Raw genomic sequence first — 5,475 nt, 5'->3', positions numbered from 1 at the left:
CATCTGGCTTCTTTCTCTCAAAGTCATGTTATGACACTCTCTATATAGCATCTGGTTGTAGTTTGTTCTTCATCATTGCTGTGGAGTCATTATTTGTGTGAATAGGCCATAAATTATTCATTCTACTCTTGTTGGGCATTTGAATAGTTTCCAGTTGCAGGTTATTATAAGTAGAATATTATAAATATTCTAGAACATGTCATTTAGTGGCTATCTGCATGCATTTTTTTTGGATATTTATCTACCATTGGCTTTGCTGGGGCATGGGAGTCACAAACATCAACTTTATTAGGCACTCCAAAAGTTTTCCAAAGGGGTTGTACAAATTTGCTCTCTTATTAGCAGAATGCGAGATTTACAGCTGCTCCATATTAATGTCAATACTTGGCATTTTCTGAAAGACTGCTATACTTTATTATTAATTACTGTCTATTTCCTTGCTTAGTTTTATTAGATGTAACAATTGATTTACAAAATTGCATTCCTGAAAATAAATTACTCAATAGGAAAAATAGATCATTGATGGTCGGTTGATAACATAAGGGTGGGGACAACTTTGTTTACCATCATGGCTACTAGGTAGGTGACCAGGCATTGATTTTATCAAGGGTCACTGTTACTGCAGCCGTTTCTTGAGTTTCAAATAATGTCCTCCTTTTGACACTTAGATTTCTGGACAGAAATCATATTATATTGACACTCTCAAGGCTTCTGATTCCTGTTGGAATCTGGTGGTTAGATTCCCTGGATTCTACACAGTTCTAGGACCAGCAGAGGCAGAGCACACTCTTTCCTGGGGGTGGGCCTCAGAGGGGAGATCTGCACTTCCCATGTGCATAAGTGAGGGGCAGCTTCCCCCCCAACACACACACACAGGTACCCGGCAACTCTGAATCCAGAGAGTTTCCTACTGTTTCTGTTTGAACCCCTTTGTCTGGGCACCGCCCCCCTCCCCATGCACTGACTTTCACTTTCTCTGCTCCAAGAGCAGTTGTCATTGCTATGTTCATTTTCCAGCTTCCAAAATGCTGTTGCCATCATCTTGTCTTGCATTCTGTTTGTATATGTGAGCTCGTGTCTTTAAAGACTTCATTTATTTGTCCTTTTAGCGGAGTTCAGGGGGAGTAGAAATTAATGCAAGTGTCTGAACCTTCTTCTTTAATAGTAAGCGGAGAGTTGCTTCTTTAGTGAACACTTAAAAACAATATTATATGTGTTTCTATGTTTTTGGTAATAGGAATACTTAATAAATTATTTAACCATTTACTATTGTTGGTCACGAGGCTATTTCATACTTTTTACTACTGCCAGTATCACTGAGAACTATCAGATGCATACACCTTTGGGCTCATTCAGAATTATTCCTAGAAAGAGACCCGCTAGGGCCACAGAGATGCCCCTTTTATATATTGGGTGAGATTTTGCAAAATTGTCCCCAAGAAAGTCTTTAGTAGTTTATCTCCCACATCAGCGGTGAAATTCCTATTTTTCCATACTCTTTGCTGATACTGGGCACAGCCACTAAAACCATAGTGGTAAAAATTCTTGCCAATCTGATAGGGGCAAATTGAATATGTGGTTTTAATTTGCATGCTTCTTAGTATATTGAAATGACATGTTGTATGTGTATAGCTTGAAAGGCCATTGGAACCTGGGTGATGAGATTGGGGGGAGACCATGGACTGACTCATCTTTCTCCCCTAAACACTTGTTCCTGACCCCGATATGTCCCTGGCTTACTGATATAGAAAGACACGTAGGCACAGAACCAACGATGTTTGGGCGGGTCTCAGAAACTTGCAACTTCCCTGTGACCACTGTAATCTACCAAAGTGAGAACTGAGGGCCAGCATCAGTAATTCAGGGATTTGTATCCCTTTGTACGGTTCAGCATGTTGGAGACACTTATGTCATTATTCATGCTGAAGCCTGTTGGACCTCAAAAGGCTTAGCTTTCATAATCAGAGGGCTTGACTGTTTTTGGAAAGGTGAGCTCACCTTCTACTCTCCCAGTTTAGGTGAGAGTTTAGGTGGTTCCTTTTCAGAAGTACTTTCTTGCCTTACCTGCTTCTACCAGATTCTACTTTTGGAAACGCCCTCTGTAATCTTGCCATTCTCAGAATTAAAGTCTTTCGTGCTCCCTTTTGTCCAGCGTGAAAGCTGACTTGGCTCTCCTTAGCTTGGCATCCAAGCCCTCTGTCCTCTATTTACCCTTCCAGCCCTTGCCGACCTCCCGAAGAAGGCCCTAAACCCACCTTGCACCATTGCTAATGTGCTCTTTTCTCTACTCCTCCAAATCCTGCTCATTTCTTAGTGCCCAAGAGAATCAGGAGGAGTCACGGACAGTTTGGGACACCAACAAACTCTGACAATTCTCAGGGTAAGAAAACAAAACGCTGCTTTAGTCTGTGGTCACTGCGTTCACCCAGATGTCTGTAATAAAACCTATAATAATGGTTTGAGTTTGCTGAGCCCTTTGCAGAATAGAATTCAATCTTAACTTTCCTGGGCCTAAAGTTTTATGTCTTTCTGATTCACTCATTTTTCTTTTTTATTCTTAAAAGGCTGAAAGAAGCTTTTAGAGAGCAGCCCTAGCAAGCAGGGACTGGGTTTCCAATCAGACACTTGTAATTTAAATCAAATAAATACGAAAACTCTGTTGTTACCAAAGAGTAACACACTTGTTCCTGGAATCATGCTAGATTGTTTTAGACGGCATGAAAGCAAAGTTTTAAGCATTTACGCAATGCTTGCATATTTATTTTGCTGTGTGCTAAGAAAAAAAATCCTTAATACCAAGTCCATGATTGAATGGACTTTATTTGTGGCAGGAATTGCCAGCCGTCCATTAAAATCCATCCGGTCATCTCTGGTGCACAGCCACACCACATTTCCCAGCCTTCCTTGCACCTAGGTTGGCCATGTGGTTCAGTTCTTCCCAGTGGAACGTGAGTGGAAGTGAGGAGCACCACATCCAGGCCGGCTCCTCCCCACTCCCAGTGACTGGAACCGACGCCCATGCTGACATTGGAAACCATGGATTAAGATGACAAAGCCTCCACCATGGAGACCAAGGATCTTCCAAATCTGGCCCAGTGCCTGTTTTTAAAGTAGTTTTATTGAAACGCAGCCATGCCCCTTTGCCTACGTATTATCTATGCTGGTTTTGCTACTTGCAGAGTCAAGTAGTTGCTGGAGACTCTAGGACCCGAAAAGCCTAAAATATATACCAGCTGGCTCTTTACAGAAAAAGTTTTCCAACCTTCTGGTAGATCCTAGGGTGACCGTATGGGGGCCAGCCACCTTGTTGACCTGAACAGCACCCCTGTTCTTTTCGTAAGCAAGAAATTAACTTCTGAAATTCTGGAACTCTTGCTACTGTCATTCACACTAATTTTACAATAGTGCTTAGTAAGAGCTAATTTAGGCTGTCCCATGGGACCGGTGGCGATGGCCCGAATGCCAGTAGTTTGTGTCACGCAGGACAACCACTTAACGCCCGTGGGGAGCGAGCGCTCTCCTACAGACCCACCTTCAGGCCGAAATTTCACACAAGTGCTCTGCTTCAGTCAGTCTTATGACCAGATTGTCCCCAGCCTCCTGCCAAGAGTCCAATGACCTTGTTACAACACAGGCCTTGAGAGGTATGGATACGTGATTTCTGCCTAATGATCTGAGTGTCAAAAGGAAAATGTTCCCTGAAGCTCGTTGAAATGACTGCAGTAACAATGGCCCTTGATCAAGCCAGTGCCTTGTCACCTAACTGGTGGTCGTGATGGTGGACCAGGTTGTCCCTGCCCTCCTATTGCTAACTGACCATCCACAGTTCACATTAACTTATTTTCAGGTATACACTTTTGTAAATCAACTAGAGGTGTTATTACATTTCCATATTCACTTTTTATTTTTACCATCATTTCAATTTTTAAAAATATGACAACGCATTTTCCATTTGCCTTCATTCTTGGCAAGTTATACGGGTCTTGCATTTATGGAAATGATATAAAATTTCCTTTTTACTCTTGAAAGTAAAAAGAATTAACCCATTTAAGGAAAACGGCTAACAGTAGTACAGATGGTATGCTGATATGGCAAAAAACATGATGTTAGTATGAGAATAACCGAGGTTCGAGAAACGCTGCATATGTCCAGGCTGCGTTGGAAAATGTCATAGAATTCTAGGTTCACAGAATTTTGGTCCAGGGAGGACTGTGCATGAGAGATCACCTCATCCATAGCCACCCGCTGCCTCTCACCACCCGCTTTCCAGAAAGGATACCCCAGTGTCACCCCGTGGGTTTCCCAAGCTCTCGTCTCGTAGTGCATTGTTCTCCACCATGAAAGGTTCACCTGATTAATCCCATGATCAAAGCCAAGTGAAGTGGGTCATGGGCTCGCACCTGTCCAGTGCTTGCTCTAGTGCATGCTTTCTATACACCCGTGGAGTAATTCGATGGAGACAGAGAGGTGGGGTGAGGTAGTTTGTAGCCCTCAGAGGTGTCTTCTCTCGTAAGACCTGCCCAGCCACTTAGAAGTTAAGGCCGATTCCCAAGATTTTACTCTCCAGATCATCTCTTTCCACGTGGGGCACCTTAGGGAGTTTCTCAAAGGCAGAACCAGATTCCCAAACAACTGCCACTGAAACAAAGAAATTCTACATTCTTTACAGCTATTGTGAAATAGGGGGAAATATACAGGCATGGCCGACTCCGGCTTCACTCATCACTTCTGTTGAGTTGTCCTGAGCCAGGAACGAGCTACCAGGCTGCAGCCGGATGCAGCAAGGTCTGGAGGTGGCTGCCTCTGTTCGCAGAATTGTCTGGTATCACAAGATTCAAAAGTGGGATTGGAGAAAAATTAATGCCCATGTTTTCTATGTTTTGCTGATCCCCAGCACCTTATAATCTTCATGGGCCAACAGCCAGGGCTGTGTTTCCGGGTTGCAAAGGCCAGTGTGAGAATGTGTGTGTGTGTGTGTGTGTGTGTGTGTGTGTCTGTGTTGTGCTAAATGGTAAGAATCAGCTTCTTTGTCTGCTTAAAAGGCAACCTGAATTGTTGCACGTGGATTGAGATGGGGGTGTTCTTATTAGGGTGACCCGTGTTTCTCTCCTGGATAAAAGTAAGGGAGGAATCTCAGCCCGGGTCAGTCTTTGTAGAAGCAGTCACCTCTGGGGACTACCACGAAGTCCACGCCACAGGGCTGGGATTTGCTCTGAACGGTTTCAAGTTTGTTTTGAGCCCCCCGCCCCCACTTGCAAAGCCTCCCCTGCCTAAAGGCGTCAACTGTGCCTGCCATGGGTCACTCACTGTGTGCTAAGAGGAAAGTCCCCAAGGGAGGAACCTTTATGTAACAAGTTGCCATTCTTTGACTAACTGAAATCTGAGAGCCCTGTGCAAGCTCTTGAGATGGACGAGGATCAACTCTGGGTGGGCGTGGCCTAGAGGTACTTACTGAGAGACCTTTGGAAGGGAGAG

Source organism: Pteropus medius, unplaced genomic scaffold, assembly GCF_902729225.1.
Source record: "Pteropus medius unplaced genomic scaffold, Ma_sr-lr_union100, whole genome shotgun sequence".
NCBI classification, from domain to species: Eukaryota; Metazoa; Chordata; class Mammalia; order Chiroptera; family Pteropodidae; genus Pteropus; species Pteropus medius.
Note: the sequence above shows the minus strand (reverse complement) of the source record.